Consider the following 14,103-nt stretch of genomic DNA (forward strand, 5'->3'; position numbering starts at 1 on the left):
CTAAAAGATCCTAAATGAAATGATTTTAATTTAACTCTAATCTAATAACATGCAATTGTATTCTAATAAACAGAAATATCTAATTCTACACTAACCCGTGGTGTAATATTTCCGTTATGCGATCTAAAATGGTTTCAAATAACAATTGGTAATAAAGATCATTCAATTGTTATAAGAAGATAATTCAATAAAGATAAACCACTTCGTATAAAAAGTTAGACGAAACAATTGTGAAAAACATATCGCATAATAAGCTACTCATACATTAAGCATAAATAAATAGCTATCACCGTACAGAAGTGCCAAATGATAACTCAAGCATTTACGCATCAATATATAAACAACTGTACATAAATATCACTTTAACACAAAGGCAGAAAGAGTTAAGAGATAGAAGTACCATTTATAACTAGTTCTACTCATGAGCTTCAAGCGATAATGATTTATCTCTTCTTAATCCAACATCCACTAAGAGTACAGAAGTGCAACATCAGTAGTAGATATTAAATGCAGATATCAATAAATCTTGTTCCATTCATTCATCAAAACCTCCCCGGAGCGTGCAAAAGTGCATGTTCTGAGGACAAGTTTTTGACAAATTTCAGGACCCTTCTCTAAATGCATGAGAAGGGTTTAAATACTACTAACTAAATCTAAATTAAATCATTACAAAAATGTATGATATGGTTTAAATAATCGTCCTCATTTCAGGCAAAATAAAGCAAAATTAATACTAACATTGAATCTAAAATTAAAACTAACAACTAACTATTTCTGTATCTGTTCCTTGAAATCCAAGCGTTCAGCATTTGTTTGAGAAGAGTCAGTTGGCTGACTTCCAACTTTAACTGTCCTGCGAAAACGACATCGGTAAGAGCTGGCGCCATCTTCTCGGAAAAATTGATGATACATTTCAAAGTCATGCACTGGCTGTGTGGTTTTACCAAATGTGCCCAGCAAGAATCCCAATTCAACTTAGTTAATCTTTTGATCGATTCTACCTTTTCTTGAGCCTTCTGTCTCTAGCCTGCCTGCAGTTGCTGTGCTTTTGGTAGATACCCTTTTGAAGATATTTCTAACAAATACCACTGGTTTTTAGGATTCGAGTTTTACTTTTTTACCTCTAGTGTTGCTTTCTTACAAATTTATGGGCTTACAGGTGACTTGGCAATCAGAGGCTTTCCCTTTCAAGAGGTTTTGCTTAGCAATGCGCGATTAGTGCTAGGCGCTAATCGCGCATTGGAAACTGCCTCCGTTTCTTGATCTGGGCCTCCCTGGTGCAATTTTTTGCCTCTTGCGCGCTTTTTGTTAGCAGATATAAAGCTTAAATTTTGTGAGAATAATGATTCCGTAAGTTGCGAAGCCAGGAGCCTACGGTAGCACCAGGGCGGCAGAGCATAGGTGGAAGGCCGCATTCGGGCAGAAGCCATGATGCCCCCCCAGGGGGCTGGCCAGGAGCCGCCCCCTTCACCAAAAGAAAACGCACGGCATGCAGCAGACCAGTACAATGCAAATGACGATGGCAGCGGCAATATGGGCAAAGATCAGCAAAACAATCAGAACTCTGAGGCAAACAACAGGAAAACAGTAAGTTCCTCTACTTGCAAACCTGTAGCTGCTAATAGACCAAAGGTTTATTTCCCAAGTGAAAGAATAAATGCCCGAATACAGTACATGCGTGACCACGCTTTGATAGGCAAGTTTATAGGGATCTGGCCAACAGAAAGAGCTCTCAGAGCTTGGATCAGCACTGTATGGCGTCCAAAAGGAGAAATAACCCTGCATTTAGGAGCAAAAGGTTTCTTCACCGCTGTTTTCAACTGTTTGGAGGATCGCACCAGAATCCTGGAAGGTGGACCTTATTTTTTTAACTCAGCAGGCCTGTTTCTCAAAGGCTGGGTGGAAAGATTCAACCCTGACAAAGAAGATATGAGTTGTGCGCCAGTGTGGATAAGGCTTTACTCCTTGCCTTGGGAATATTGGGAAGAAACATCTCTGAAGGAAATCGGAAACTCCATAGGCGAATTTGTAAGGGTTGCAGAGGAAACAAGACTCTGCCTGCACACTTCGTATGCCCGGATTTGTGTTTACATGGATCTCAAGCAACCATTGCCAGATACGGTGAGCTTCTTTCATGAAGACACTGAATGGGTCCAAGTTATAGACTACGAGCAGGTCCCATTCAGGTGCAGGAGATGCCATGACATTGGACATCTTTACAGAGATTGCCCTCTAAATAAAACACCCAACAATCCTCCCAATGATGGATTCACCAAAGTGGTCAACAGAAGAAGGGGAAATAAAAAAGCTACCAATGCTCCCAAGGCTAACACGAGCAACAAGGCAAATACTAGCAACAGATTCGCACCATTAAACAACACAGATGAAAGAGGTTCGGAAAAGGACCAGGAGAATGACGATGTAATCCAACAACAGCAACAAGGGGAAACGTCAAACCAAGGAGGACGAAAGATCACAAGTCCAGACCGCCGGGCAGAGGCTAGCAAAACCATATCAAAGCAAATCGAAAAAATGGACATGGACTTCTCCAAGCAAAGTGGAAAGGCCTTGACAGTAAATGAAGACAGTCTTCAACCGCCCCAAATCATGGATGAAGACCAGGAGCCGCTGGATATAGGGGAGCTGGACATCCCAGGTTTGGAAGAAGCTTGTCGCACGAAATTTTTTGAAAGAATCCCAGAACAGCAAGTGGATAACCTAGTGGAAGTTTTAGGCAGAGCACAGAAAAAACACTCTCTCGGGGTCCAGATTGGCAGTCATTGGGATGGAAGATTCATCACCAAGGACAACAAAAAGAGGGGCAGGAAAACGACCCTAGAGAGAACAATCCAGATAGGAGAAATACTGGTGGAATCAGGGCAATATGCCAAGCTGTCTAAGTACTTCGACACAACCCCCCACCCTTCCCAATGAAGTTAATATCCTGGAATATAAGAGGCCTTAATGGCCCTAGAAAAAGAAGAATCTTAAAAAATATGTTGAAGCAAGAAAAACCCAGTATCCTTTTTCTGCAGGAGACGAAGTGCTGCTCCACACTTTTGGAAAAAATAGCTGCAACGGCTTGGCCAGGTGGGCTAGTCACAGCAGTAGATGCACAAGGCGCCTCGGGAGGCTTGGCAATTCTTTGGGACGCCCGGATCATCAATCTGAGCAATATTCAAGCCAATAAAAACTTCATCCAGGCCACATTCCACCTCTCAGGTACGAATGCTCATGGACTGCTAACAAATGTGTATTTCCCACAGGAAACAGCTCAAAAAAGCCAACTCCTCAACACTCTGTCAGACCTCAACAGAGACCGACCATTTCCCCTGTGGATTTCTGGAGGAGACTATAACATGATAGCCGGTATGGATGAAAAGAGAGGAGGCAGACTCAAAACAAACAGTGATGATGGCCTTCTAAGAGATTTCATCAATAGCAATTGGTTAATGGACATCCCAACAAACAATGGCATCTTCACCTGGACAAACAAAAGAACAGGCGCGCACCATATTGCCTCCCGCCTTGATCGCTTTTTAATCTCTGACAACGCTACCAATGTTGGTGGAGAATTCACAGCCTCCATCATCCCCTGCTCCGGCTCGGATCATTGGCCCATAGAACTTCAATGGAACCGGCCAGGTAACAATCTCCGGCGCCCCTTCCGCTTTGAAGAATTTTGGTTTGCCCACCCAGATTTTGAACATTTGGTCAGATCAACTTGGACAAATTTCAATGTAATGGAAGGTTCCAAAATGGCCAGATTCCAACAGAAACTCAAAAACCTCAAAAAAGCCATCAAACAATGGAACCACAGGATTTTCGGCAATATCTTTGACGATCAGGACCGGCTCAATGCGGAAATGAAGCAGGTTCAGCAATCCATCATCAATGGCGGGCGAACAGAGGATCTCTCCATGAAAGAACAAGAGATCGAATCCAAAATATTAGAAAGAGCCAAGCAGGAGGAGATCCTTTGGCGGCAGAAGTCTAGAATTCGTTGGCTAAAAAGTGGGGAGAAGAATACAAAATTCTTCCATAAATCCACAGTTCAGCGAAGGATGATAAACCAAATCACTCATGTTCATAATGAGCAAGGCGAGAAGGTTGAAACGCATGAGGGCATTGAAAAGGAATTCATAAATTACTTCAAAAATGCCCACAAGGAGCCCGACTTAAACAGAATGCCGGCCATCAACCAAATTACCCAGAATATACCCAAGGTCATAACTGAGGAGCACAACAGTCTACTAATCAAACCCATCAGTATGCAGGAAGTGGAAGAGGCTGTGCAGAACATGAAAGAAGGAAAAGCGCCAGGGCCGGACGGGTTTACAGCAAATTTCTTTCACAAATTTTGGGACCTGATAAAAAACGAAGTTTGGCAGGTAGTGGAAGAGTCCAGAGAGCTCAGATGGATGTTCCCGGGTTTAAATGCCACCTTTATTGCCCTAGTGCCTAAAGGAGAGGACGCCAATACCCCGGACAAATACAGACCTATCGCCCTCTGCAACATGATATATAAGATAATCTCCAAAGTCATTGCCACCAGGCTCAAAAAGATCCTTCCTCTCATCATCTCACCTGAACAATCAGGATATGTTGAAGGGCGTCAAATTACGGATGGAATTATTCTAACGCATGAAATAATTCACTCCCTAAAGCAGACCAAAAAGCCAGGTATGCTCCTCAAACTTGACCTCTCTAAAGCTTTTGACAGCCTCAGTTGGGTTTACATTCAAAAAATCCTAATAGCTTTTGGCTTTGCTCACTCATGGGTCAGATGGGTCATAAGTCTCATATCCTCAGCTTTTTTCTCTGTTCTAATCAATGGCTCCCCCTCTGCCACCTTTAGACCCTCCAGAGGCATAAGGCAGGGCGATCCTCTATCCCCCTTTCTTTTTATCATCATGGCTGAAGGTTTGGGGAGAAGTATCACGGCAGCCAAGCAAAATGGGCGATTAAAAGGGCTCTCTTTTCACAATTCACCCACCCATACCCACCAGCAATTCGTAGATGACAACATGCTATTTGCGCATCCCTCGGTCCAAGAAGCTCGTCTAATTAAATCCATCCTTTCCACCTTCTCTGAAGCTTCTGGTGCACTTGTAAACCGTGTCAAATCTCAAATTTTCTTCTTCAATACCCCTGCGCCTACTCAACGAGCCATTGAGCGTATTCTAGGCTTCACTGCAGCTTCCCTGCCTTCCAAGTACTTAGGTGCCCCTCTTATGAGTTCTGCCCTCAAGCATTCCTCCTGGAAGCTGCTGTTAGAAAAGTTAGAAAGCCGCCTTCTCCTATGGACTCATCGTTCGCTAAACATGGCCAGTAGAATAGTTCTCATCAAAGCCGTTCTCAATTCCATGCCGCTCTACCTATTCTCCATTCTTGCGGCACCCAAATGGGTCCTCAAAGAGATCAAGAATCTTCAACGGAACTTTCTTTGGGGAGGCTCAGGGCTAAACAGAAAATGGGCGCTACTCAAATGGGAGAAAGTGTGCTTGCCCAAACATACAGGAGGCATAGGCCTTAGAGATCCTGAACATAGTAATAGAGCGATGGGAGCCAAGATTTGGTGGCGGTGGTTGGCCCATCCCAGCACTCCTTGGGCATCCCTCTGGACAGCCAAGTATGCTAGCAACTACCCAATGGAAGAACGACTGCGCATGACTGAGACTAGTGCTGGATCAGCAATCTGGAACGCAGCCATACAACACAGATCTCTCATACAAGAACACTGCTTTTGGGAAATAAAGAACGGAAGCACGGCACGGTTCTGGGACGATTCCTGGCAGCAGATGCCCAAAATGAGAAATGTACTGCAAGAATTCCCACCTGAGGATAGGGAGACAAACCAGAGGGTAAAAGTCCGACACTTCTGGGCCGATGTTGCAGAACAGGACCACCGCAAATGGGAAGAGGTCCCCCAGCTCCTTCCGCATAGCTCAAGACCTGCTCAGCAAGCGCTAGAGGCCGAACTACAAAAGAGGCAAATAAACATTTCAGAAGACCCGGACATCCTACGATGGGGCTATGGAGAAAAAGGAATCTTCACCACCAAGGAGGCTTACAACATTATCATACAAGGTCAGACAAATAAAGATAGCTTGTGGGAAAAAGTTTGGCACAAAGCCAACTGGCCAAAAGTTTCAACTTTTCTCTGGCTCCTCTGTCATAACCGAATCTTAACATGGGACAACCTAAGAAAAAGAAGTTTTGCAGGACCATCCATATGTCACATGTGCAGACAGGAGGAAGAGACAGCATTACATCTCATGCAGAACTGCTCAGTGGGAAGGATACTGTGGGAAAAGATAGCTTTTCGTTGTCAAAGTGAAAGAAGAGAACAGAACGACCTCAAGGGAACCATCAACAAAGGAGGCCGAACCCCTTTTCAAAGCTCTCATCTCACATCACTATGGCAACTCATCCCAGGCCTACTGATGTGGAATCTTTGGAAAGAACACAATCGGAGAATTTTCAAGGATAAATCAATGCCGCCAGACAAATTGTGGAATATCCTACATCAAAACATAATGGAGACTCTTTCTCTCAAAGATTGGCATCCTGAGGACCTTCCCACTTTGCCAAATGAAAAAGCGATCTGGGATAACTGGCAAATAAGGATAAACCTCATCCCAAACATTAGCCGCAATCCTTTTCGTCCTACTCAGGAAGTAAGAACCTGGTCTCCGCCTCCGATTGACATGATCCAACTAAATTTCGATGGAGCCTCCAAAGGAAACCCAGGCCAAGCAGGGTATGGAGGTGCTTTTAGGGACCATGACGGCAATCCTCTCGAACTCTACATGGGATCAATAGGCTGGGACACTAATAACTCAGAGGAACTGGAAGGGCTATGGAGAGGTCTCAAAATAGAACACAGGAAAAACCTATTTCCCCTCATCATAGAAGGAGACTCGTAGATCTTAATCAGAATGGCCATAAAGCTTCAAAATGGATCTCCAATTCATAAAATTAGTAGCAGCTGGAGGATGGCTTATAGGTTGGAGCTGATCAATAACTGGCTCTCTCAAAACCAAGCCATTACATTTAAGCACACTAGGAGAGAAGGGAATAAACTGGCGGATCTACTTGCAAACCTTGGAGTGGAGGCAAAGGGCATTCACTTTGAAGGAGCACTAGACAGCCTACCCGACAGAGAACAAAGAGATCTGCTGAAAGCGTTGATATCTCAGGACAAAGCTCAAATAGAGCAAATGCACCCGGATGCGGGTGATACAACGTGCCATTAATGCAGGCACTTGTCTCAACACCTGGGACGCGCTTGACATGATGGGCATGCGACTCAAGGCAAGGGAGATAGGAATTTATTCAATTCCCATGACAATCGACATTAATACGTTGCAGAACTGGGAGGACGACGCTTTCAAGCCAAACGAGCCTGCTCAGAACCTGGAGTGTGCAAGGATGAGGGATCCCTATCCTCTGCCGGCGCTGAAGGTTGCGAACATGCTATTTAGTGGGCAGGCCCAGTCACACCAGGACCAGAACAAGCCATTCGAGGTTGGCATTTGGCAAGAAATTTCACCGGAGGGTCGTCTCAGGGTGGTGGAGTAGAGATTCATAGCCCTTGCGTTAGGAACTATGATGCGCGGCAGAGGTGTGCCTCGTCGAGGTGGTAGATCTGGCATTCGCATTGCATACGAAGGGGAGGAGCCGCATCCTGTCGCTCCCATGAATGCCATGTCCCCTTCGTCCTCCAGCTCTGAGGAGGAATTTCTGATTCTGCCGGATTCTTACCAGACAATCCGCTTCAGAATTCCTGGAAGGCTCCTTCGCTCAGATGTAATAGTCAATTTTTCGGTTTATCTCTCAGAGGTGGCTCCTGAAGATCACTCATCATCTTCCCCGGCCTCTGCAAGCTTTCAGAGCAACGAGATTTTATTGGGGGACATGAATGGGAGGGTTTATCGTGTGCCCCGTCCCCTGGCTGCCGTCGCGCCGGTTGATCAACCTCTGCAGGTCCAAGTCCAGGAGAACTCGGCTCATGCCACGTCTGTGCAGGAAATTCCGCCTCCGGGTAATGGTGCTCAGGATAGAGGAGAAGACCACGACTCAATTCACCTAGGTTTGGATGGGCAGCTTCAGTGTGACGAGGAGCTGGTCATCTGGCTCGATTCGCCTAGTCCGGAGCAGAGGAAGCCACCGGAGGCGCCCAGCCACCCTTCCTGAGTCTCCTTGGTTGCTCTTCTCCAGGTTTTTGCTTAAAATCTTCTATGTCTTTGTTGGTTCTCAATTTGGTCGTTCTCAGTCCTACTTCTATGCCTCCTCATGGCGGTTTGTCTCTAGTCAGTATAATGTCAAAGGTTAGCGTCCATGGACTTTACAGGGTCTGTCTTTTGTATGTCTGCTGTCCAAGAAACTCAAATGGACAAATTCTTGTAACTGGGTCTCACTGGAAAGATAGTCTGTTTCAGTTGTTTCTGTTAGAGGGCTGGCCACGGCCCCCTCGGATGATGTAATCATTGTAAATATTTTCTTACCTTAATATAGACGTAGACTTTACTTAGAAAAAAAAAATGATTCCGTAAGTTGCTGACACTGAGTCTTAAATTGTCTGTTTTTTATGTCAGCAATGTCCAGTACCCATTTAACCATGTATGTGTATGGAAGAATTTTGGGCCTCGTCGCTATCCAATGTAAGCATGAGCAAGCTAGCTCTGTAATAGATGCATCAGAAGACCCGTGTGAGCCTGCAGTAGCTGTAACCTCCATTATTTTGGGATTCTCTTCCTCAAGTAAACTATACATGCCTTCCCATGTAGTAATACCAGCATCTTTGTTACAGGCGGTGTCTGTATACAAGGGCGTCATTTCTTGATCTTGAGAACTCGGAGCTTTGCCTTTCTTTCCCATAGTATCCAGAATACCACTTTGTATCGTTCTCTGTTTTTTGTTCCTGCAGTTTACAAATGAGGTGAGAACCATGATAAGGAAAAGGTGACGGGATAGTTTTAAATGCCGAAGACATATAAAATATACCACCTTACGTGAAATGGCTCTTTGATAAGCATGAAACCCTATTTCATTAATGATTAGCAACTAACTCATTAATTAGCATTTAAAGCACATAACCAGGTCTCGGTTGATGGAAAATACTTTTTTGAACAACGAGCCCGAAGGATTTGTGATGAAGCAATTTTGTGATTTGCTTCGCAACATCGTAGATCACAACGTCGCAATATCGCTTTATCGCTCTATCACTTTATCGCAATATCACAATATCGCAATATCGCAATATCGCAGGAGCGTACTGTCTCACAATCATCCATTAATGTGTTTTCTGCGATATGCGATTTGTGATATGCGCCATCGCATATCAGCAGTTTGAGGTTTTTCAGCGTAAGTGATATTTGATGCATGCGATGCGATGAAGTTTCGCATTGCGATCTCGCAACCTTAGAATTGTATTTGTAAGGAGGTACCCATTTTCCTTTTTGTGATGCGATATTTCTTAATTAGTGATGTTACCCTACCTTATCATAAAACTTAAGCTTTTTAGATTTTTTAAGGGTATTCTCCAAAGTTTATGATGGTAAGTTTTATTGAAAAAGGAAGTTCAAGCACTAATTGATTTTTAAATTTTTGACTAAGGGTCCCCACTTATTTAGTATTAGTAATAATATTAAATAAGAAGGGGGGTTGTTGCTGGCCACAACAGGTTCAAATATGGATTGTAGTTGATGCTATTTTGGTTATCTGCACCCTTGCTATATATAAGAGAACCATTGCATATTTATGTGTAATGGTTTTGATTCATATGGATGCACATGATTATTGACATTTTCCTTTTCAAAATTTGAATATTTATGTATTTTTTTGGTCAACCGTTGTTTTCTAGTTCCCAGTTTTGGGGTTGATTGGTTGGACCACCAATTTGGTTATGATAATATTGGTTCATTATCCATTATATTTTTATTTTAATTGGTTAAGATAATATTGTTTTATTATCCGTTATATTTTTATTTTTAACTTTTGATTCTTAAGTCTAGATTCTGATAACCTTAGACCAAGTCTTTGACTTATCACTTTTTACTATTTTTGAGTTTGAGTAATTTCAATTTACTATTCCAATCCTCATACTTTAATATCTATTATTTCACTTAGTAATAATTCGATTCTAGAATAATGAATGATGAATTTAAATTGATTTATACAATATTTTACTCTTTATATTTAATTGAATAATTTATGATGTATCAATGTATTTCATTGTTGAATTTGAATTTGAATCATGTATATGTGTGTGTGTGTGTGTGTGTGGGTGCGCGTGTTGAATTTTCCTTGCCCCCCCCAATTTCCCTAAAATTTGGGGGTGCTCTCACATGCCCCCTTATGCATCTCCCCATTCCTACATGCACCCATCCTCGAAACTTGGTGGAACATTGCTTGTAAGTAAAATATGTACTCATACTTACTTTTATTCATATCAGATATTAACTAATTTTTACTATGAAGAAAAATAACATAGATCCATCTTAACTCTGGATCTACCAAATACCAAGAGGTAGTTTGGGGGTGTTGTCACATGCCCCCTTATGCATCTCCCCATTCCTATGTGCCCCCACCCTGGAAACTTGGTGGAACATTGCTTGTAAGTACACTATGTACTCATACTTACTTTTATTCATATAAGATATTAACTAATTTTTACTATGAAGAAAAATAACATAGATCCATCTTAACTCCAGATCTACCAAACACCAAGAGGGATCAAATATATCAAGATGCAAATCTCTTTTTGAGTGCAAGAATTGAGCTGTGCCCCGAGAGATTTGATCATTCTTTGCACTTGCTCAATCTTGAATTAAGATGGATCTATGCTAGTTCTTAATAATATTATTTATATTATATAAATTTCACATCTCTATACATAGAAATATTCTTATTTTTAATTTTATTAAAATGTTGATTATATATATATATATATATATATATATATAACTTAGAATTTAAATATAAAATTTCAATGGTTACAAATATAAATCATTATTCTAATTTATATGGTCAAATGGATACATATTTTACATTTCTATATTTAAATTTTTTTATTATTTTTAGTTATATATTTATTAATTACGTTTTTAAAGTTGTTATAGGATTATTAAGTATATATTTTGAAATATTGTAGTTATGAATATGAATTATTATTTTTAAAATTTATTTTAATGTGATATTTTTATCTAGGTAAATCAATAAGGGATCACATCCCACGATTTTAATTTTATTAATTAAAACAAAATCACATGGAATCAATTTATTATCTTTATTTTTTTATTAAATTTTCAATTGAGCTATTATTATGTTTTATAATTATTAATTTTTGATCTAATGCTTCATTTTACGAAAAATATAATATCTCTTCCATATTGAGTTGACATTTAAATGTTTACACTCATATGAATCTTTTATAAAAACCATTCTTTTACATTTGAATAAAAATGCCCAATGGATGAAAAATCTCACTTAATATGTAACCAATAAATAGATTCTAGCGAACAAATAGAAGGAATTTTGAAAGATTAGACTAATCTGGTTAACAAAGTTCTCGTTTCAAACCCTTGATTCAAACCATAAAATGGGCCTAGAGATATAAACACTTTCTAACACCCATTTATTTAAGCACTTACCTTTTCTTTTTGCAAATTTTCAACTTTAAAAATAGAACACACACATACACATTTAATCCAGGGTTGTATCTAGGCAGTGAAATACTTTAAAATATTTTACCTAAAAATGAGATGTTTATTGTTGTTTCCAAGATTGTGTAAGATTCCATTGAGTCTGAACAATTTACGAGATAGTGTAACCCTACAGTTAGCTCCCACCTTCAACCACTTCTATAAAATTTAAACTTAAAACCTTATAAAAACTAAACCCTATAGAAACCATACAAACCAACTCATCTACACCTCATAGATATTTAAATATATCATACATGAGTTATACATAAGTTATACATGAGTTTATGATAGGAGGGGCATAACCGAACTTTCAAAGGCATTACAATCGACTCTCCAAAGATCATCAACTCCCATTGAATGGAAAAAATTCTTAAAATGGGGCATTTAAGAATTGTGTTTCAATTCCATGACATTCAAGTCATTGAAGCATCTTCTCAACCCATTCATTTTGACATGCAGTTAGTCTTGGCCAAACATTAGTCCATCTTTGAACCTCCCTAAGGACTACCACCTTCCTGAGGTGATCTTGATAATTTTATTATAATCATACCACATGACCTCCCACCCAATGTATGCTTGTATCACCATCCATTTCCCCAAAAAAATGAAATAGAAAAGATAGTTCAGGAGATGCTAGTAACTAGTGTCATTCATCTTAGTACTAGCCCTTATTATTAACCAAACAACATGGTACTTAAGAAACAAGGCACTTGATGCAAGTATCATAACCTCCAAGATTTGAACAAACTTATAATCAAAGATAATTCTTCCATCCAAATGATTGATGACTTTTTCAATGATCTCATGCATTTTCAATTCTTTACCAAACATAATTTTTGTTTAGGCTATGACCAAATTCGCATGAAGGAGAAAATATTCCTCAAGATACTTTTTGCACTCATGAAGGACATGATTACGAGTTATCATCCATGCCCTTTGGCCTTTGCAATCCACCTTCCACCTTCCAAAGTTTCATGAACACAATATTTAAACCTTTTTTTATGTCATTTTATCCTTGCCTTTTTTATGACATCTCAATCTACAATAAAACTTAGCAAGCCCATGTCACCTACACCTACTTGTTGATCGTATCATAATTTTTTTAGCAACTCAAATGTATCTTTGGAATATCAAAAATGGAATATTTGGGCCATATTTTTAGTCCAAATGGTGTGTTTTTGTGTGGATCCAAAGAAAATTGAAGCAATTAAGGATTGAACTAGCCAAAAAACTCTTAAAAGTTTAGGTGGTTTTCTTGGTTTCATTGGTCAATACGTAAAGTTTGTACGAAACTGTGGTGAGAGTGTAACCCCATGTTTTACAACCCCTATAAGGTACAAAAATATATTGGGCCAATGGCTTACAAATTGGGCCATATTGTTAGTACTAATGGTGTGTGTTTGTGTGGATCCAAGGAAAATTGAAACAATTAAGAATTGAACTAGTTGCAAAACTCTTAAAAGTTTAGGTGGTTTTCTTGATTTCATTGGTCATTACAGAAAGTTTGTAAGGAACTATGGTGAGAGTGTAACTCCATGTTTTCCAACCCTTATAAGGTCCTCAAATATATTGGGCCAATGGCTTACAAATTAGAGTTTCCTAGCCACTCTAAAATTCATCCAATATTTCATGTTCCCTGCCTAAGGAAAATGGTTGGATCTAATTATCGTATTCAAACTAGCCTTTTAGAAATGGATGAGAAAAGTTCCATTTGGTTGCAACGTAAGGCCATCCAAGACAAAAGGGAGTGGCGTCTTTGCCAATGCATTATATAAGAGGCCTTGATATAGTGGAAGGATATACACCTAAGGATGCCACATGGGGCCAACAAGATCCTTCAATAATTTCCTCATCTCTAGCCTTCAAGACAATGTTTCTTTATAAAGGGAGGGAATATTAGAGGCATACCCTAACCCCTTTAAGTAGATAGATAGTTTGTTTTCTATTGAGGACATGTTGATTAAATAAGGCCCTTATAATAAATATAGTGTGAAGAAATAATTGTAAGAAGACTTACTAGAAGGTTCCTCCTAGTATATGGTTGCTAGGATATTAGATGAAAACTATACAAAAAAGTAAAAGCAACGTAATGAGTTGTCTCATGAAATATAATTTAAATGGAGCTCCACTTAGCTAGAGGTTCCCCCTTGAAGATGCAAGTGAACATTGCTTTTATTAATAAAGGTATGACTAATTGTGGTATTTTGGATGGCTTACAAATTTCATATCACCATTATATCTTGTATTTTTCTCGATAAAACTTGTAGTCTATTATTTATGCTTAAAATCTACTATTTTACTAATAAGAGACACCACATACAAGCTCCATAGTAAAACAAGGCAGTGTACAATTCCTAATATGTCATGGGTAGAAATAATTTGTCATCTTTAT

This window comes from Pinus tabuliformis, chromosome 5_1, assembly GCF_031772625.1.
Source record: "Pinus tabuliformis cultivar Carrire ecotype Pingquan chromosome 5_1, CPIR1, whole genome shotgun sequence".
In the NCBI taxonomy this organism is placed as follows: Eukaryota; Viridiplantae; Streptophyta; class Pinopsida; order Pinales; family Pinaceae; genus Pinus; species Pinus tabuliformis.